At 37.2% G+C, this 22729-nt stretch overlaps 1 pseudogene; it reads right to left on the bottom strand.

Moving 5' to 3' along the window:
• Positions 1-206: 206 nt before the first annotated feature.
• Positions 207-22404, bottom strand: LOC104233342 (putative disease resistance RPP13-like protein 1; annotated as a pseudogene).
• Between the last annotated feature and the right edge of the window lie 325 nt (positions 22405-22729).

Genomic DNA, 22729 nt, shown 5'->3' on the forward strand with positions numbered 1-22729 from the left:
ATTTTCAAGAAAACTTCAATTTTAACAACCGAACGTCCGAATCATGTCGAACCAACTCCGTTTCTCAATGGCGGAATAAATGTTTATTAAATGTCCAACAACTTTTCTCTTCTTAATTTGAGCAAAGACACCATCAAAACTTTTCCCTTCTAAGAGGCTGTATCAATTTCCTTACTCTACATTTAAAGACGAATAAAATGCACGCCTTTGAGATGAAACTTCAGGGATAACATCATTCCAATCAACCTCCTCCACAAAAGAAGAACAAATAGAATCAAACACATACCTTTTTGTTTTTCCCTTTTAAGTATTTCTTCTACAAGGGATAGTCAAAAACTTACCTATTGAAAATGTGAAGGTTGTTATTGCACAGGAAGTGACTGGAGACTCAAAATAGGGGAACAGAGGACCGAATAACTTTCTCGACGGAAAAGAGTGATGCACAGCAGTCTAAAATATTAGTACTAATAAACAAGGAAAGAGAAGCCTAAAAATTAATAGGCACCATTATCCGGAGAATCACTAAACTTGATAGTACCAGCAATGATCTTGCTCGCTAGATGAGTTCATTATCGATCCATGCGAGCAATCTCTCTTTTGCTACTGCAAAGGACTCATTTCCAGCCATTGAATACTTAATTAATTGAGAGCGCAAACTTCAGTTAAAAACTGAAAGAACATTCCATGAAGAAATATTGACTTTGTATTGTTGCAGATCATTCTCAAAATAGAGCAGAGAAAGCAATCAATTGAACCTTGTAATATTATCAAATTCCTACAAAATAGAAGAAAATAGAAAAGTTGTTCTTACTTAGCTGTAAATCCATTCCAGAGACAATAATTCTCATAACAAAAAAAAAAAAAATTAAAGATTTCTGTCGACTTTTACAAGATGGTCTAGTAACATGAATATAAAAAACTAAACAATTCTAAGCTCTAGGTGATGTACCTTTGCATTGTACTACTGCATTTTTACATATCACTAGGAGTACAACATATCTTTCCATGATTATCAAGCTCCAGATGTACAAGGTTAATATTCATCCTACGCTTACGCTAACAGTAAAGACAGAAATGCAAAACAACAGAAGAATTGGATGGATATCTCCTCTCTTTTTTCTTTTTTCTTTTTTGGAATTTAACTTCTATATACAGCTTTAACATAAAGATATTCGTTTGACGATGAGAAAAACCTAATTCATACCCTTTGAAGAGAGCACAAATACATACTAATTTCTGATTTCGGGCAAAATGTTTCCATTCTGTCAAACATTGCTTTCTGGTTTCTTTTGATATTTGGACGAAAACCTGAAAGTGGTGCAATCAAGTAAAATTTATTAAGCCGAGGAATTTGGTAGAGAAGAAGAAAATTAATAGAGCCATGCCTCAGACTTGCTACCATCAAATCTATATGCTGACAAATCCACAATTAACAAAGAATTACTCCGAGCAATGTATTATCAGTTCAAAGTATAAGCATAACGCACACTCAGCTTTAACACAACTAAGAACCTATGTTAATATGACAAAAATATCAGTTCTGATAGTAGAGCATTGGACGATAAAAATGACTATACTTTGCTGATAAACCATAGTCGAGGTGTTTGCCAATTCAATAGAGAATATCAGCACAACTTTAATTTCACCAACTGAGCTAAGAGCTATAATAGCTTACATAGTTTCAACGATTGATAGGAGCAAACCTATTGTTGTATGTGAAAGTAGACAAAAGAAAGAAAAATCAAAAAGAGATGAAATATGATGTAAGCGCTTACATATCGATGTAAGCGCTTACCTCAGCATTCTTATGATGTAACCGCTTACATCAACATTCTTATGATGTAAGCGCTTACCTCGGCAGGACATTCAAATGCCTATAAATAGGGGTCTACATTTTTATTTGTAGATCATCCCAAAACTTCTTCTTTCTCTCTTCAATTAATAAAGAGTTATGCTTTGTGTGGCCGTGGAGTAGGCAAAAATTGTCGAACCACGTAAATCTTGTCTTGTCTTGTGCAATTTATTGCTTTTCTCTCTTAAATATTATTTTCCTTTTATTAGCTTGACACGCTTCCCAACAACTAGTATCAGAGCACAGATAGTGTAATTCTGGTAGAAAAGTACAGTATTGGTACAGGTACTATTCACAAGAATAGCGCAACACTATTGATCATCGTTACTATTCACAAGCACTATTCACATAAATTATTTTTTGTGAAAAATGGCATCGGAAGAAAGGAAGGTTAAGATTGACAAGTTCAATGACAAAGATTTTGGATTCTGGAAAATGCAAATATAGGACTATTTGTACCAGAAAAAATTACACTTACCTCTGACCGAGGTGAAACCGGAGACTATGTCCAAAGCGGATTGGGATCTATTAGATCGCCAAGCTCTTGGTGTGATTCGTTTGACGCTAACACGAAATGTGGCGTTTAACATCATTAACGAGAAGACCACTGCAGGCCTGATGAAGGCGTTATCAAATATGTATGAGAAGCCATTTGCTTCAAATAAAGTTTATTTGATGCGTCGATTGTTCAACTTAAAAATGACAGAAGGTGGATCAGTCACGGAACATATCAATGAGTTTAATACAATATTAACTTAGTTGAGTTCTGTTAATATAACAATTGATTACGAAATCAGGGCGTTGATTCTACTATCATCTCTATCGGAGAGTTGGTCTGCAACAGTAACTGCAGTTAGCAGTTTATCAGGAAGTACCAAACTCAAATTGAATGATATTAGAGACTTGGTTCTAAGCGAAGATATTCGCCGAAGAGAATCAAGTGATTCCCCAGGATCTGCTTTTAGTACCGAAAGTAGGGGGAGAATCAACCAAAGAGGACAGAGTTATGGTCGTGGCAAATCAAAGTCAAGGAGAAGTTCGCAAGGACATTACTTGTTGGAATTGCAATAAAAAGGGTCACTACAGTAGCCAGTGTAGAGAACCAAAGAAGAAGAAGGAAGAAAATTCAGCAAATGTAATTGCTGAACAAGTCTGATGCACTAATTTATTGTGCAGATAGTCCAGTCGAATCTTGGATTCTGGACTCAGGTGCATCCTTTCACTCTACATCATGCAAAGAATTATTGCATAATTATATTGCTGGAAAATTTGGGAAAGTTTATCTAGTAGACGGTGAACCTCTCGACATTGCCGAAAAAGGTGAAGTTCATATAAAGACTTCACAAGGAACGCTATGGAAATTGCAAAATGTACGACATGTTCCTGGCCTCAAGAAAAATCTTATATTTATGGGTCAGATTGACGATGAAGGATATACAACATTCAGCAACGGATCGTGGAAGATAACCAAAGGGAATTTGGTTGTGGCACGAGGCTTCAAAAGGGGAATACTGTATGCAACTGCAATAGAAAGAGATACTATAGCAACAGTTGATCATGGTCGTAATACAACATTGTGGCACCGGAGGTTCGGGCATATGAGTGAGAAGGGAATGAAGCTTTTGGCATCCAAAGAAAAGTTGCCAAACCTAAAACATGTTGAATTAGGTTTGTGCGAAGATTGCATTTACGGGAAACAAAAGAGAGTTAGTTTCTCAAAGGTGGGAACGACGCCAAAGAAAGAGAAGCTGGAACTAGTGCATACATATGTGTGGGTTTATTTTCTGAAAAATAAATCTGATGTATTTGTTACCTTTAAAAGATGGAAAGCTGAAGTTGAAAATCAGACAAGTCTAAAGTTAAAATGTCTAAAATCTGACAATGGAGGAGAGTATGACAGCTAACAGTTCAAAGCATTTTGCTAGGAGAATGGGATTAGAATGATCAAGACAGTTCCTGGAACACCGGAACAAAATGGTGTTGCTGAGAGGATGAACAGAACCCTGAATGAACGAGCTAGAAGTATGAGAATACATTCTGGATTGCCGAAGTATTTTTGGGCTGAGGCTGTTAACACGACAACTTACCTCATAAATAGGGGACCCTCTGTACCGCTGAATTTTGAAATTCCCGAAGAGGTATGGACAGGAAAGAAGGTAACTCTCTCACATCTGAAATTTTTTGGTTGTGTTGCTTATGTGCATGTAAACTCTAATTATAGAGATAAGCTTGATCCTAAAGCAAAGAAATGTTTCTTTATTGGCTATGGTGATGATAATTTTGGTTATCGATTTTGGGATGATCAGAATAGAAAGATCCTAAGACACACGAATGTCACATTTAATGAAAATCTGATATACAAGGACAAGCTTGAAGTAGAACCAACCAACACCAGCAAACAGACAATGTCTGAAACAGTTGAGTTAGAAGAAATCTCAGAAAATGAAGTGGCTAGAGGGATTACAACTGATTCTGAAATTGAATATGAAGAACCAGAAGCCGAATTTGAAGAAGAACTAGAAGCCGAACCTGGATCAGAACCGGAACCAGTGATAGAATCAAATGCAGAACCAAATCTGGAATCAGGACCTGAATCAAATTCAGATTTTGTTACTCATGAACCTACATTGAGGAGATCTAAAAGAGTCATGAATGCTCCAGATAGGTTAACTCTCTCTCTTCACTATTTACTTCTTACTGATGCTGGAGAACCAGAGCATTTTGTTGAAGCAATGCAGGTGATAGACTCTGATAAGAGGAAGCTAGCCATGAAAGAAGAGATGAATTCTCTTCAAAAGAATAAAACATGGATACTTACGGAGTTACCAAAAGGAAAGAAGGCATTGCAGAACAAGTGAGTGTACAGAGTCAAGGAAGAGCATGATGGTAAGAAGAGATACAAAGCACAATTAGTAGTAAAAGGCTTTCAGCAGAAGGAAGGAATTGACTACACCTAGATCTTCTCTCCTGTAGTCAAATTAACTACTATCAGGTTGGTGCTAAGTATCGTAGTTGCAGAAAATTTGCATTTGGAGCAGCTAGATGTTAAAACTGCTTTCTTGCATGGTGACCTTGAAGAAGACATCTACATGAAGCAACCTGAAGGTTTTTTGGTAAAGAAAACCTTGTGTGTAAGTTGAAGAAGAGTTTGTATGGTTTGAAACAAGCTCCCCGACAATGGTATGGATTCATGCATAAAAATGGTTTCACACGATGTGAGGTGGACCATTGCTGTTATATCAAAAATCTTGATGAATCCTATATCATTTTACTGTTGTACGTTGATGATATGCTAATTGAAGGATCTAGCATAAATGAGATCAATTTGGTTAAGCAACAACTGACAGAGGAGTTTGAAATGAAAGACTTAGGACCAGCTAAGCAAATGTTTGGGATAAGGATTAGTAGAAACAGGTCGGAAGGAACCTTAAATTGTCTCGAGAAAAGTACATACAAAAGGTACTAAGCAGGTTCAATCTTCATGATGCAAAGACCAGAAGCACTCCACTCGGAAGCCATCTAAATCTGTCAAAGAACCAATCACCTAAGACAGATGAAGAAAGGAAGTACATGTCCAAAGTTCCGTATACTTCAGCAGTAGGAAGTTTGATGTATGCTATGGTTTGCACTAGACCTGACATAGCCCATGCTGTTGGAGTTGTCAGTAGATACATGTCAGATCCAGGAAAGGAGCATTGGGAAGGTGTAAAATGGATATTGCGATATCTCAAAGGCACCTCAGGTATGGCACTTTGTTTTAAAAAGAGCAATATTATCTTCCAAGGTTTTGCTGATGCAAATTTAGGCAGCGATCTGGATAGTCGAAAAAGTACCACGGGCTACGTGCTCACCTTGGTTGGTACTACTGTTAGTTGGATGTCTAGACTTCAGAAAAGTGTTGCTCTATCTACCACTGAAGCAGAGTACATGGCAATCTCAAAAGCTGGAAAAGAGATGATTTGGCTCAAGAATTTTCTTAAAGAACTAGGTAAAGAGCAGGACAATTGTGAGCTTTTCACCGATAGCCAGAGTGCAATTCATCTTGCCAAGAATCCAGTGTTTCATGCAAGATCGAAGCATATCCAGTTGAGGTACCATCATATCCGAGAGTTGATAAACGAAAGAACTCTTTCCCTGCAGAAGATACCGGGATCAAAGAACCCGTCAGACATGTTAACCAAAGTTGTCGGTATTGACAAACTGAGGTTGTGCACTGCCTCAGTTAGCCTTCAAGACTGATAGCGTGAAGGCGCCACCAGAGAATAGCAAATCTTTTTTTTCTTTCTTGATGTAACATAGGTTTGAGGGGGAGATTGATAGGAGCAAACCTATTGTTGTATGTGAAAGTAGACAAAAGAAAGAAAAATCAAAAAGAGATGAAATATGATGTAAGCGCTTACATCGATATTCTTGTGATGTAAGCGTTTACCTCAGCATTCTTATGATGTAAGCGCTTACCTCGGCAGGGCATTCAAATGCCTATAAATAGGGGTCTACATTTTTATTTGTAGATCATCCCAAAACTTCTTCTTTCTCTCTTCAGTTAATAAAGAGTTATTCTTTGTGTGGCCGTGGAGTACGCAAAAATTGCCGAACCACGTAAATCTTGTCTTATCTTTTCTTGTGCAATTTATTGCTTTTCTCTCTTAAATATTCTTTTCCTTCTATTAGCTTGACACGCTTCCCAACATCAACGACATCAAGATACGTTTGTTCTGTTTCCTCACCTTAAATTAATCTCTGATGCAAATTTATGCTGATTTTCAAGTTCCAAGCTGCCACATGAGGTTGACTCAAAAAAAAGAGAGGAAAATAACACAACGAGATAAAATAAAATTGGAAGGTGACAATTTAATATCCATTCAACTATGCTCTAGAATTTCGGAAAACTAGAACATTCATCATATTACCTATCAAATGCAGGGTGGTTACAAACTCAATGATCAAAATGAACAAAGCACTACAACAAAACCAATATAATCCCACAAGTGTGGTCCCGAGAGGGTAGTGTACGCAGATGTTACCCCTACCTGGTAAAGGTAGAGAAGCTGTTTCCGATAGACACTCGGCTCAAAAAAGGAAGCAATAGCAACAAACAATAACAATAATTGGAAAAGAAGTAACTGAAATAATAGGACACTTAAAGGAATTTTGATTTCATTTATCACTTGTATTAGACATGATTTCATATGATTTGATTAATTACATGCATGCAATTGCTTTACCTACCTAGAAACAAAACAAAGCAGTGAAAGGGGAATTGGCACCGTCACATCAACGAGTTAGCATGAGTTGAAGCAAGACTTGAATATCCAGCTACATACTACACAGAAAACTAAAAGAAAAAAACCACACTTCATTAATGCTCTACTCAAGGGAAAATAACAAATAATTTAATTCACATAACTAAACGTTTAGAATGTATGGCCTGAGAATAAGAAATATATAAGGGAAGAGCAGATACATATATTTTGCTTTACAAGCATGATGTAGTCTTCTTAAAATTAAGAAATAGGAAAAAAAGTACCTGTGAAATAGAGATGGCATGTTTCTGACCATTCATGCTCTTCCTTTGTGATCCCATGAATTGACTGAAGTTTAAGAACAACGAATAGAAGATTGAACAATTGAAAAAATGAAAATGTATCAACGGCCAAATCGAGCTAGTAGAAAAGCAAAGAAGGAAATCCTCAAAATAAAGTACCAAGTTATTCTGCATCATATTTTGAACAGCTAATATGCATCAACTGAAACAAAATAACTAATAAGAGATGGCTCTTTCTTGGTTATGCTGTCAAGTCTAACGAGTAAATTGAAAACTACTACCAGTACAAAATAAAGATTCTGGTAACTGAAACATGATCGAATCGCTGTTTGTTATCTAACCTTGAAATGAGTAGTAGCATATGTTTCCTTGCCTTTCCAACAGTACTTGACCTTTTGCTTCTTCAAAGGACTGGAATCGAAGAATCCTCATTATTGATGTATATCCAGCGACTGGGGAAACTAATAAACATTATGTGACTGGAAAACACAGCTAGTAAACAAACAAGGAGAAGTAATAGAAAGGATATTAAAGGCGAGTTAACTGACAAAATAGTTTATATATGTTAATAAGAGGATAGAACTTTAGGTGGCATACCAGATGAGCTGACCATCAATCCAAATGCTGAGCCATTCTTGCCTTTGCGCAGACATATAGATGCATACTGAAGTGATGGAGAAGGGCAACTCTCCTTGTGTCCTAAGGCAGATGATGGTACAGAGATGGCCACCACTTTACAGCGATCCAACATACCTGGGCATGGGTGAGGATATGCACCAGATTTGGCCAATTCACCAAGTGTGCTTTGACTACAACAGTTACAAAAAAATTACAGGTTGGCCAGGTTTTGGTTTCTACTTTTGGTTTTATAATGCATAAACAAACAAAGTATTGAACACTTTTCTATTGGATGAGCTATCAGTGGCGGATGTAGAGTATACCTCCTGGGTTCCCGGGAACCCAATAACTTTTGCGTAGACTCTGTATTTTTTAGTTAAAAAATCCATTAAATATTAATAAATATATAACTGTGAACCCAGTTATTATTGTATATCAATTTGTTATTAGAATAGGGACCCATAAACTTCAAATCCTGGATCCGCCTCTGTGAGCTATCCTCAAGGAAATAAATGCTATGTAGATATTAAAAATTTATATTTGTTTTGTTCGATATATTTTCAATGTAATTATTGAAGTATGCAAACACGCGTTCACCATGTGTCCGTGACGTTGAGATGGGCATTTTCACATAATTAAGACTGAATCTTGACAACTCTCTGCCCAGCTTTTCCTTCCCATGTTAAGCAACAACATCTGATCAGATAATCTTCATACGGATGCCAAAATTCTTGACTAAAAGTTATTCAGATGATAATACGCTAGTGAAAAAAATATTAAGCTAAATGTCAGCATGCCTAAGATTCTCATTTTTTTCTTTTTCTTTTACATTAATTACTTCTAGCTAGAGGTATTAAATTACGAGGAGAGAGCTTATATTCGTTTAACTTGGTGTGAATAAGAGATAGTATATGTGTTTTTCATGTCCAAAACTAAAATTGAAGATGGAAAAGCAAAGCAGAAAAAAGAAGTAGAAGAAGTATAGGAGATAACCATTCATGTTGTACAGGAAGTGACTGGAGAATTGGAGATCAGAAACAAGGAAACAGAGGGACGAATAACTTTCACGACATAAATAAATGATGCACAGCAGTCTATAGGATTTTTAAAAAATAATAATGAAAAAGCAAAAGAAGTTTTAAAAAATAAATAACAATATTTATTTGCAGATCACTTACCTTGATAATACCACCAATGATCTTGCATGCTACATATATTGAAGTGCATTATCAACCCATACAATGGGAATTTGAGCAATTATTGGCCACTCTTCCAGTTTCATAATTTTGAAGTGTGGTTTGAGCAGTGAACAACCAACATAGAATTTTCAAGAGATTGATGGAGTTGTTGCATAGGTTCTGGCGGATGAAAGAGAAGGAGTTTTGCCAAATTCAATAAGGAATTTCGACACATCTTTCTTGTCACCAACTGGAAATCAGCTAGAATAGCTAATTGTCCCCAAAATCCTGACAAAGAAAGAAAAACGATCGTTAAGTTGAGATCAGATATGTTGAAGTTTGGCAAAATGCCAAAGTCCCACATTGGTTGGGAGTTAAGTTTGGAAGGGATTTTTCCCCTATAAAAGAAGGCCTAATGTTTAGAATTGAAACACACCTCTCATTTGCCTTCTCATCTGTTTAAGGCATTTGTATCTTCTCTCTTTAGTATTATTTCACTTGTATTTTTGGAGTGAAATAAAATATTGGTTGTGTCCGAGGAGTAGGCAAAATTAGCCGAACCTCGTAAATTCTGGTGTTCCCTTTATTGTTGCTTTATTGTCTTATTTATTATTTGGTGGCTGTCATAATTTTTGGTATAGTAGTTGTGACTTATTCACACTATATACATTTGGCTTCCGCAACAATTGGTATCAGAGCCAAGATACTGTCTAAGTATGCTCTGTGGTTGCAGCATAGTCTGATCTTCCACATCAGAAAAGATTTATCTTGGTAACTGAGTCAAGGTTCTGTCTGAGTATGCTCTGTGGTTGCAGCTTAGTCTGATCTTCTACATCAGAAAGGAAATAATCTTGATTTGTGTCGTCAGCTATTAAATAATATTTGTGTCAAATATGGGAGACAATAAACAAGAAGAATCTACATCAAGTGTCAACAATACGTCATCATTGGCATCTTCGCTTATGACAAGAATTGTGTCAAATGCGAAATTTGCGGTAGAAATTTTTGACGGGTCCGGGCATTTTGGGATGTGGCAAGGCGAGGTTCTAGATGTCCTTTTTCAACAAGGGCTAGATCTGGCCATTGAAGAAAAGAAACCAGATGTTATTGGAGAAGAAGATTGGAAGATTCTCAATCGTGTTGCTTGCGGTACCATTCGATCCTACCTTGCTAGAGAGCAGAAATATCCATACACAAAGGAAACTTCTGCAAGTAAATTATGGAAAGCACTGGAGGATAAATTTTTGAAGAAAAATAGTCAAAATAAATTGTACATGAAGAAGAGACTGTTTCACTTCACCTATGTTCCTGGTACCACGATGAATGAACATATCACCAGTTTCAATAAGTTGGTCACAGATTTGCAAAATATGGATACAACTTATGATGATGGTGACTTGGCCTTGATGTTGTTGGCGTCACTTCCTGATGAGTACGAGCACCTTGAAACTACTCTACTCCATGGAAATGACGAAGTTTCTCTTAGAGAAGTTTGTTCGGCTTTGTACAGCTATGAACAAAGAAAGCGAGAAAAACAGAAGGGCGGAGAAGGAGAAGCACTATTTGTGAGGGGTCGTCCTCAAAGTCAAACGAGGACAAAGAAGGGAAGATCCAAGTCAAGATCCAGACCCAGCAAAGATGAATGTGCCTTTTGTCGAGAAAAAGGGCACTGGAAGAAAGACTGTCCGAAGTTGAAGAATAAGGCCAAACATAACAATGGAAAGGCCATTATGGATTCAAATGTAGCTGATTGTGATGATTCAGATTTCTCATTAGTTACAACAGAGTCATCAACATCATCAGACATATGGTTGATGGACTCGGCTTGTAGCTATCATATGTGTCCCAACAGGGACTGGTTCGTGGAATTTCAAGAAGGAGAATATGGAGTCGTCCACACAGCGGATAACAACCCTCTTACCTCATATGGCATTGGTTCAATACGATTAAGGAACCATGATGGAATGATCAGAACATTAACAGATGTTCGATATGTACCGGATTTGAAGAAGAATCTCATCTCTGTGGGAGCCCTGGAATCAAAAGGGTTTAAAATCATTGCAGAAAATGGAGTGATGAGAGTATGCTCCGGTGCACTAGTGGTAATGAAGGCTAATCGGAAGAATAATAATATGTACCGCTATTGTGGCAGTACAGTTATTGGGACAGCGACAGTGACATCCAGTGACGACAAAGAGGCAGAAGCAACCAAGCTATGGCACATGCGCTTGGGACATGCTGGAGGAAAATCCTTGAAAACTCTATCAGATCAAGGATTGTTAAAAGGAGTCAAGGCTTGCAACTTGGAGTTTTGTGAGCATTGTGTTAAAGGGAAACAGACAAGGGTTAAATTTGGTACAGCGATCCATAATACTAAAGGCATTTTGGATTATGTACACTCTGATATTTGGGGTCCTTCCAAAACACCTTCATTGGGTGGGAAGCACTATTTTGTAACCTTTGTTGATGATTTTTCCCGAAGAGTGTGGGTGTATACAATGAAAAACAAAGATGAAGTGCTGGGAATTTTTCTCAAATGGAAGACGATGGTGGAGAATCAAACAGGCAGGAGGATCAAGTGTATTCGCACAGACAATGGAGGTGAATACAAAAATGATCATTTCAATAAGGTCTGTGAAAATGATGGCATCGTCCGACACTTCACTGTTAGACATACACCACAACAGAATGGAGTGGCAGAACGTATGAACCGGACCTTGCTGGAGAAGGTACGGTGTATGTTGTCCAATGCTAGCTTGGGCAAAGAATTTTGGGCTGAGGCAATTACATATGCATGCCACCTCATTAATCGTCTACCATCTGCTGCTATTGATGGCAAGACACCATTTGAAAAATGGTACGGAAAACCTGCTGTAGATTATAACTCTTTGCACGTGTTTGGCTCAACTGCATATTATCATGTGACGGAGTCAAAATTGGATCCAAGGGCAAAGAAGGCTATTTTTATGGGAATTACTTCTGGAGTCAAAGGATATCGCTTATGGTGTCCTATGACAAAGAAAGTAATATTCAGCAGAGATGTTACCTTTGATGAATCTGCTATGGTAAATAAGGTAACAGAAGACACCAAACAAAATAAAGGTGCTTCTAAGCAGGTGGAGTTTGAGGGAAAATTTATTTTTCCTACACAAGAAGCAGAGGAGGAAACAAATGAAGATTACCCTCTGGAAGGAGAGCCAGTAGAGGAGATTCCAACTCAGGAACCTCAACAACAACTTGAATCAATAGCAACCAGCAGGCCAAAAAGAACAATAACGAAACCTGTTCGTCTCATAGAGACGGTTGCTTGTGCAACCTCAATTGTAGCTGATGATGTTCCTACTACTTATAAAGACGCTGTCCAAAGTTCAGAAGAAGATAAGTGGAGGATTGCCATGAATGATGAAATACAGTCCCTTCATCAGAATCATACATGGAGATTGGCCAATCTCCCGAAGGGAAAGAAAGCAATTGGGTGCAAATGGGTATTTGCAAAGAAGGAAGGATTTCCTAACCAAGTAGATGTTCGCTACAAAGCAAGATTGGTGGCCAAAGGATATGCTCAAAAGGAGGGAATTGATTACAATGAAGTGTTTTCTCCAGTTGTAAAACATTCCTCCATTAGAATTATGTTGGCTTTGGTAGCACAATTGGATTTGGAACTAGTTCAGATGGATGTAAAAACTGCGTTTTTACATGGAAACTTGGAGGAGGAAATCTACATGACTCAGCCAGAAGGATTCAAAGTTGCTGGAAAAGAAAATATGGTGTGCAAACTTGAAAAATCGTTGTACGGATTGAAACAATCTTCTAGACAATGGTACAAGCGATTTGACGAGTTTATGTTGCGGCAAGGGTACAAGAGAAGCAAATACGATCATTGTGTGTATTTGCACAAGCTTAAAGATGGTTCCTTTGTATATCTTCTCCTATATGTTGATGATATGTTGATAGCTTCCAAGAATTCGGAAGAAATTGATAAGTTGAAGATTCAACTGAAGAAGGAGTTCGAGATGAAGGATTTGGGTGAGGCAAAGAAAATTCTTGGCATGGAGATAATTAGAGATAGACGTTCAAAGAAACTCTGTTTATCTCAAAAGGAATATTTGAAGAGAGTACTTCAACGTTTTGGCATAGATGACAAGACTAAGCCAGTTAGTACTCCACTTGCTTCCCATTTTAAGCTAAGTACTACTATGTCGCCAATGGATGAAGCTGAACGAGAGTATATGTCAAAGGTACCATACGCAAATGTTGTTGGTAGCTTGATGTATGCAATGGTTTGCACAAGGCCTGACATTTCACAAGCTGTTGGAGTTATTAGCAGATATATGCACAATCCAGGGAAGGAGCATTGGCAAGCTGTGAAGTGGATTCTACGGTATATTCATAATACTGTAGATGTCGGGTTAGTTTTTGAGCAGGAAGACAATCAGTCTGTAGTTGGATATTGTGACTCAGATTTTGCGGGTGATATGGACAAACGAAGATCAACTACTGGTTATGTGTTTACTTTTGCAAAGGCACCAGTTAGTTGGAAGTCTACTTTGCAGTCAACAGTTGCTTTGTCTACAACAGAGGCAGAGTACATGGCTATTACAGATGCTGTGAAAGAGGCAATTTGGCTTCAAGGATTGCTAAAGGAGCTTGGTGTTGAACAAAAAGGTATCACAATTTTTTGTGATAGTCAAAGTGCTATTCAATTAGCGAAGAACCAAGTTTATCATGCAAGGACGAAGCACATTGATGTTCGGTATCATTTCGTACGAGAAATCATAGAAGAAGGTGGAGTCACGGTGAAGAAAATTCATACTACAGAGAATCCTGCTGATATGCTGACAAAGGTGGTGACTGCGGTCAAGTTTCAACATTGTTTGGATTTGATCAACATTGTTGAACACTGAAGATTGAAGATGAAGACACAACCAAAATTTGTTATTGAGAGAGAATTGAAAATGTGGAATTTTGCCAAGGTGGAGATTTGTTGAAGTTTGGCAAAATGCCAAAGTCCCACATTGGTTGGGAGTTAAGTTTGGAAGGGATTTTTCCCCTATAAAAGAAGGCCTAATGTTTAGGATTGAAACACACCTCTCATTTGCCTTCTCATCTGTTTAAGGCATTTGTATCTTCTCTCTTTAGTATTATTTCACTTGTATTTTTGGAGTGAAATAAAATATTGGTTGTGTCCGAGGAGTAGGCAAAATTAGCCGAACCTCGTAAATTCTGGTGTTCCCTTTATTGTTGCTTTATTGTCTTATTTATTATTTGGTGGCTGTCATAATTTTTGGTATAGTAGTTGTGACTTATTCACACTATATACATTTGGCTTCCGCAACAAGATAATCATACAAAATAGCACTAACATTATGCCGATGCTTTTAAATGTTAAATTATGGAATACAAACTTTTTGTCTCGTATCTACCCATAGAAATATCAAAGGTCAAGAGGTAACATTTGCATTACTCCATAACCACCACCTTCTTCCTCAACTCACTGTAAAAAAGAGAAACAACAAAAAATAACAAGAATTTCTGTTGAGGTGAAACTTCAAGAAATACTCAAGTAAGATTGACTCATATTTCAAATGACTATGCACATCTGGCTGACATATATGTGCATGATATAACGTAATGTTTATATCTGCAGTCCAAACCTCTGAATATTCAAAACAAATTAAAAATTGATGTTTTAACTATTGTGCTATACTGATAAAATCTTAGTATTTGCTATCAAATGCAGTCGCTGCAACTTGAAATCACTTTGATATAACATGTGCTTAGATAACGGAATCAGACATTGAAGTTGAGCGGAGCATTTCACGTAAGAATGAACCTTGACAACTCTCTGCCCAGATTTTCCTTCCCATATTAAGCAACAAGATCTTACCTGGCAAGCATTGTACCAATGCCAAAATCCTAACGAAAATATAGAAAGTATACAATAGTCTTCATATGAAATACTCTAATGAAAAGACGTTAAGCTAAATGTCAGCATGCCTAAGATTCTCATTTTTTTCTTTTGCGTTAATTACTTCTACCTAGAGGTGTTAAATTACAAGGAGAGAGCTTACACTCATGTTTTCTTTATATTTGAGATGGTTATCCAATCATACATGCTTAACGCTGACATTTACCTTCCGTAGGGAACTGTCAAATTCACATAAAACTGCTTTAGTTATATCTTTGAGTTTCATCAGCACTGAAATTTGATATGAGAAATTTTTAATCATAGAAGTGTCAAACAAAATGTTATTCCATGTAAGATCTTCCGTGTGATGTATTTGATCTCTAAAAGTAAGTGTCAAATTATATATCTAGATTTTCTTTGCAAATCTTTTTTTTAATCAAGAGGAATGAAGTAGAAGAAGTATAGGAGATACTAGTTCAGATGAAACTTCAGGCAGGCGTATTCGCAGAGGTAATTCTATTGAGTAAGATTTTTCAAGTAAGATACACTTATATTTCAGAAGACTATGCACATCCGTCTCACGTCTATGTATGCTTATGGTAAAAAGGCTTCTAGTTTGTCAAAATTACATTTTGCTATGAACATCCTAGATAAAATTATTAATTTCAGCCTATTATATCTTTTCTTTTCTTACAATGAATAAAAATTTCTGTAGTTGTAACATATTACCCTTTTTTTTGTCATCTTTCATCCTGATATGAAGATGCTTCCTCGGCTTCATAGTGTCAAAGACGCTATACACTAATATTTCACAGAGGGAAAGAATCAACAAACAAAGGAAAGTAAAAACAGAATTAACTTAGATCAGTTAGAGCACCTTCGTTTTAATCATTATAGGTATTTCCCATCGACTCTTATGGTGGAAATATGAGCAATTTTGGCCAGTAATCCCCCTTGCCAAATTCTAGACGTGGTTTGAGCTGAAACTTCAGGCATCATATCATTCTAATCAACCTCCTTCTGCAAAAGAAAAGAAGTTCGCTTCAAGTATCAGCATTTTGTACCAGCATGGAGATTTGAGACCATACACTGCTTGAATGATTGTACACAAAAGCATAAAATGGGAAATAAATTTTCAGGGAAAAGCAATATTACCTCAGATATTGTAAGCCTTATATTGTTTCAAATTTTTCGCCGATCAAAGGGCTGATAAATCGTGTTACTATTACCTGTCAAAACAAGCATTCATGTTATACAGGAAGTGACGGGAGAGTATAAATAGGGGAATGAAGAGACTAATAATTTTTGCAACAGAAGTAAATGATGCATAACAGTCTAGAATATTAGAAAAGACAAGCAATTGATAAGCAAGCGAATGGAAGACAAGTAATTTTTGGAGAATCACTTATTTATCTTGATAATACCACCAATGATCTTGCTCGCTATATGAGTTCATTATCAACCCATACAGTGGGGGGATTGAGCAATCACTGGCCACTCCTCCATTTACTCAATTTCAAGATGCAGTTTGAGCAGTATATGACTATCAATTGGAATCTTCAGCTAAAAACTGAAAGAGCCTTCCAAGAGAAAATGACATTGTATCGTAACCAAATCACTCTCAAAATAGAGCAAAGTGACTGATCATACTGTTTTCAAAATCCTGATAAATAGAAGAAAAAAGAAAAGTTGTTCTTAATTTGCCGTTAAACCATTCTACAGATCATTTTTTTAATTAAGATACATACAAAACTGAAACATTGGTAGTTAAGAGCACTAGGTGATATAATTGATACAAAATTTTGCACAATATTTTCTAAGAATGATCAAAGAGAAGTAGTATTGTGAAATTTCACACAAAAAGCAGTGCTTTTCTTCACTTACACTTTGCTGACAAGCCACATTCAAGGTTATTGTCCATTCAACAGAGAATGTCAGCACAACTTCCATTCACCAGCGGAGCTTAGAGCATTAATAGCTTATATATTGTTACCCAAATCCTGATTAAAATAATTGCTAAGCTGCTATCAGATAATCATACTGGGAAGCAAACTTTTCTATTTTTTTTAGATACGAGGCAAACTTTGTGTCGCATATACCTTTGAATTCTGTTAGAGCTTCGCATTCAATAGTGGACATGTGCATTACTCTAAACCACCTCCTCCTTGCTCAACTCAGAAAAAGGGGAAGAAAAAGAATAGATGAATTGCTATAGATGATGAAAGTTCAAGCAATACATGAACTAGAAACAATCAAGTAAGATGAAGAGTGAGCCGTGAGGTATATAACAAGAATACATGAATAGCAATTGAGATGAATTTCGGAAGACAATAATAATATTGCTGAGATATATGTGTGTGGTAAAAGATTAGTAGTTCATTAATATTTCATTAAGCTATCAACTTTCTGGAGCAAATATGTGAATTCCTACCAATGCCAAATCTTGTGTACAATGTTTCAGTGCAAATATAAGGATTTTATCACCTTTTCTTTGTCATCTAACATTCAATTCATCCCAATCTGTAGATGATTCCTCCGCTTCATAGTGGCAATACATGATCCACACTGCTCAACAAGATTTAACAAAGGATAAGAACTAACAGAAAAGCAAAGAGAAGTAACAAAAAATAAAAAGCTACTTGAAAAGAAAAAAAAAAGAAAAACTATAACTTACATATGTTAGAACACCTTCATTTTAATCATCACAGGTATTTCCAATCGATCTTTATGGTGGGAATATGAGCAATATATGGCCAGTAATCCCCCTTCTCAAATTCTAGGAATGGTTTGAGCAATGGGCAACAAGAAATATCTAGTTCAGAGATGGAAGAGGGCGTCCCTTTTACTTGAAGATATTGGAGATTAGGGCAATCCCAGATGGTCAGCTCAGAGAGGGAAGAGGGCATCCCTTTTACCGGAAGAGATTGGAGTTTAGGGCAATCCCAGATGACCAGCTTAGAGAGGGAGGAGGGCAGCGCTGATTCTGGAATAGATTGGAGTTGATTGCAGAACCTGATCTCTAGACTTTGAAGCGAGCTGAGGCATCGAAGACCTTCGGTCGGTAGTGAATAGAGCTCATCATGGCCATATAATATAAGCTCAGAAAGAGACGAGGGAAGCCCCTCTTCCAACAGTGACTGAATTTGAGGTAAATAAGCAGTCCATAGAGATTCAAGAGAGGTGAGGCTTTTGAGAACTTGGCTGTTTAATGTTTTCAGATCTCTTATCCAATGGGTTCGAATAGAGAAAGGCAACTCCCAATTTTCACCAGCAGGAATCTCTTCGTCACTACCATCATGGTAGATGTGTAAATTTGTGAGACACGGGAGTCTCTGTAAACCCCACTCCTTTCTCCCATTCACCAGTTTCTTGCAATCGACGATCTTTAAGGACTTCTAAATTGAAGGGCAATCCTCCGTCGGGAAAGGACTCTATTTCTGGACACTCATACAGTTCCAGTTTCTTAAGAGATGGAAGGCGTTCCTGCATATGTTTTGGCAGCGACTTCAGCTTCATGCACTGCCTAATATCCAAAGTACGCAACGACGTTGTTTGAGCCACCGAAAGTATTTCAAGATTCTCACATTTACCATAAAAGAAGTCATCATTTATTCCAAGATCTTCAGTCCCATTGGGAATCAAAATCCTGTTAAGGCCGTGGCAACTTCTTACTTTCAAATAGCGTGCTTGTGGGACCAACTCAGGTGATATCTCATCTATAGAATCGCATTCTATCAGTTCCAATTTCTCCAGAAACATTTTACTTCCTCCAGAAATCATATCACCAACTGATGCCTCCAATTTCAATTTCCCACAACGCTTTATCATTATTTCCTTCAAAGTATTTGGCAGAATGCTAATAGGCAAGGAGGTAAGAGAGTGACAATCACTGATGCATAATTCAACTATTTGTTTCATTCCCTGAAGTTGAGACAAAAAAAGTTCAGCGTAATCAAAAAGAACTCCAACCTTAGGAGAACCTTCAACTTTAAACTTTTTTAGATTTGAAAGTTGGATAGGTGTCTCCAGATTGAGTTCCGGACAATTTGAAATTGTCAATTTTGTCAGAGAACAAAGATTTTCAGGAAACTTTCCAATCAACTTGGGGCAATTTTTAATTGAAAGATTCTGAAGTACATGAAACTCTTCTCCATTCCCTAGTACGTGCCACTGCTTCCACTCCAGCATCTCTGCAAACTCAAGTCGCTCAAGAGAGTTAAAAGGCTTTTTGGAGGACGAACTACCATAGAATTTTTCAGTCACCTCTATTATTCGATGCATCCCCCTAATGGTAAGAAATTTCAGAGAAGGAAGCTGGCCTAATGCTGGCAAGGAATAACAGTCCTCGCAGTTGCTTAGACATAATTCCACCAGCTCAGAAAATGAATGATCAGCTAGCCAATTTGGAAAGTTTGTCCCTCTATATCCGGTGATCTCAAGTTCTTTTATGTTTGGATTTGGATGTAGCTCACCAAGAATGTCTCTTTCATTTTGTGAACTGTCAACAATACTTTCACTCCACTCCAATGATAACTTTTCAATATGTTCCTTTTCTCTCATGTTTGCCTTCAAAGCTTCCCTTTTATCCGCCACATTTTCCAACTGTCGAATTGATAATGTTCCATACAAGCTGCATAGTTCACCCAAATCTTCCATTCTCGAACCACTGCTACCACCAAGAAAAAATTCAACTCCCAATAACACACAGATGCTTTTCAACTTGCTTAGATGTTGCGGCTTCTTCAAGCAAGGAGTGTCGCTAATGTCAAGGTGACGCAAGTTGATCAATTCTTGCATTTGCATCGGTAACTCCACAAGATTTTGACAACATGACAAGAGAAGTGTCTCTAAGTTATAGAGTACACAAACTGAATCCGGTAACTGCTTTATCTTTGTCAAAGAAAGGTCCAAAAATCTTAGGAATTTTAACTTGATGAACAAGTCATTTGGCAACTCCGCAATCTCATAACCAGACAATGAGAGTGCCCTTAAGGATATTAGTCTTGACAATATATTATGCAACACCCTCTTGCTTAAAGGAAATGCCCCATAGAGCTTGATATTGATAGGAAGCAATGTCCTCAGCTGGTCCAATTTGTCGAGAGGTTTCAATTTCTCAAAGTCACCATATCCCATTGAATATGATAGGTGTCGACATCTTTCCAACATATCAGATCCTTTGTTATCTTCCAAATTGATACAAAGTTTTGAAGATGCAACTTGGGCCAAATCATTGACAAGGTCATGCATTAAGAATTTCTCGGTGTTCCCTTGAGAAGACCTTGGGACCCTTTCAAACAATGATCTTGATCGCAACTCGAGAAAGTATTGGTTGCCCGAATCTTCAATTATTTTATCTTTTTGCAAACGTTGCACGAGACCATTGGCAATCCAGAGTTGAATAACTTGTTCTTTGCCAAATGGATAATCTTTGGGAAATATTGCACAATAGGAAAAACATTGCTTCAAATGCACGGGAAGATCGTTGTAGCTCAACATTAATGCTGGTAATATGCCATTGTCTGGCAGTTCCCATACTTCACTTCTCAAAATGCGTCTCCACTCCTCAACCTCTAATTTGGACCGTAACAAACCAGCAAGTGTCTTTAGTGCTAAGGGTAAACCCTTGCACTTTTTTGCAATTTGTTTTCCTACCTCTTCAAGTTCCGGATGTTCCTTAGGATCCCTATTTTCAAATGCATGACTTTTGAATAAAGGCCAAGAGAATTCAATAGAAAGAATCTCCATGATAATTGGCCGACTACCCATCATCTCTGCAACACTCTCCTTACGTGTCTTCACAATGATCTTACTTTCAATTTCTCCTTGTGCAAAAGGATTTCTCAAGTCATCCCACTCCATGTACTTGTCATTCCAAACATCATCTAAAACAATAAGAAACTTTTTACCTTTTAAGCTTTCCTTCAATTTGATTTGTAGCTGATTAAGATTGTTATCGACCTTTAAGTCAAATGAGCCAATTTCTTGAAGTAATCCTTTTGTTATTCTAGAAGCATCATATTGTTCCGACACACAGAACCAAGCTTTCAAATCAAAATGATCTTTCAACTTCTTGTTATTGTACACAGCTTTAGCAAGTGTTGTCTTGCCAACCCCCGCCATTCCAACAATAGGAATTACACTATACGTTTTTCCATCGGCATTAACAGACAATAAACAGTCAACCAAAATCTCTATTTCATTCTGCCTACCAAAGATATGAGATTCATCAATCAAAGAAGTTGAAGGTCCTCTAGTTTCCTGTTTACCAGAAACAAGATAGTCCTTTAGGCCAAGCCTACCAATCTGCTTTTCCAACTCCTCCAATGTTTTAGTGGTGCCCTCCAACTTCTCCTTTATGTTAAGGAAAAATTCATCACTCAAACACAGGTTGAGGTCACTTACCTGCTTGTTGCTTGTTTCCGCAAGATTTTGATGCTGACCTTCCACTTTAACTCTCAGAACTTCATAATTGATTTCTTCTATTAAGTTTTCAGCGCTGTCTACAGCATCTTGAAGCTCGTTAAGCCACTGATTGACGTATGGATTTGATGTCTGCTTAATCTCTGCATCACATAGAACAGCCTGAAGACCAAGCAAGGTAATTCTCAGCTTCTTTAATAATCGAACATCATGTTTGTCCCTCTGAAACATCTTCAGCAGCTCGCCCTGAGGAGCAAGCCTATCAAAGAGAACATTCAAAGCTGAAGATAGAAATGCACCTCCAACTGCTAAGCCAATATCCATTTCTGAAAGCTGCAAAGCAAATCACAAAATGATATAACAATTTGGGGAGGATCAATATTTCGATCTTAAAAATAGCCTTAGGTTTACCTGTTCAATGCTAAGAGTAATATGCAAACAAGAATGCTCAGAGTATACTAGAGTCTCTTGCTTTTGCTGAAAATAAAAGCAAAACTCTCCTTTTTTTTCAAAGGTTTAAAAATGTCATTAACTTACAATGATCTATCCACGCATCCATTAAAAAAATCTCATTTCATGCTGGTGCTATTACACATTTGGCTCATTCATGCCATTATTGACTAATGGCTCAATTTTTATTTGGTCCATCCATGCCACTGCCGTTAGTCAATAATGGCATGAATGGGCCAAATGTGTAACGGCAGTGGCATGAAATGAACATTTTTTTTACGGGATGACATGGATAGACCATTTCTGAAAGTTAGAGTGGCAATTTTTAAGCCTTTTCCATTTCAAAAATAAGAACTTTTACCCAACTAAAGACAAAGACTTCGTAATGGAGACTTTAACTATTCGTTGAATGATTGGGAGAAGAGAGGAAGTGTACGTTGCAACTTGCTAAAACTCAAAGTCCACCTACTGTGGTTGGCATTAAAATAAGCTTCATTCTAAAAGGGCAGCTGCTGTATACAGAGTTTAAATTTTCTTGACATTTTGCTCGTTAGATTCTTGAATGTTGTTCCAAGGTTTGTTTGTTTGGGTGGCAAATTAACCCCTTAATTTATGCTGATTTGATTTGGATTCTTGCCTCTGTGATATCCCTTTTGAATAATTGAGAGGAGTATGGAAAGGGACAGGTATGTGTTAGGTGTGCCTTTAGCTTCATTAACTTTTCTACAGCTTATAATAGTGATAATTGGGCCTGC

Source organism: Nicotiana sylvestris, chromosome 9 (assembly GCF_000393655.2).
Source record: "Nicotiana sylvestris chromosome 9, ASM39365v2, whole genome shotgun sequence".
Taxonomy (NCBI): Eukaryota; Viridiplantae; Streptophyta; class Magnoliopsida; order Solanales; family Solanaceae; genus Nicotiana; species Nicotiana sylvestris.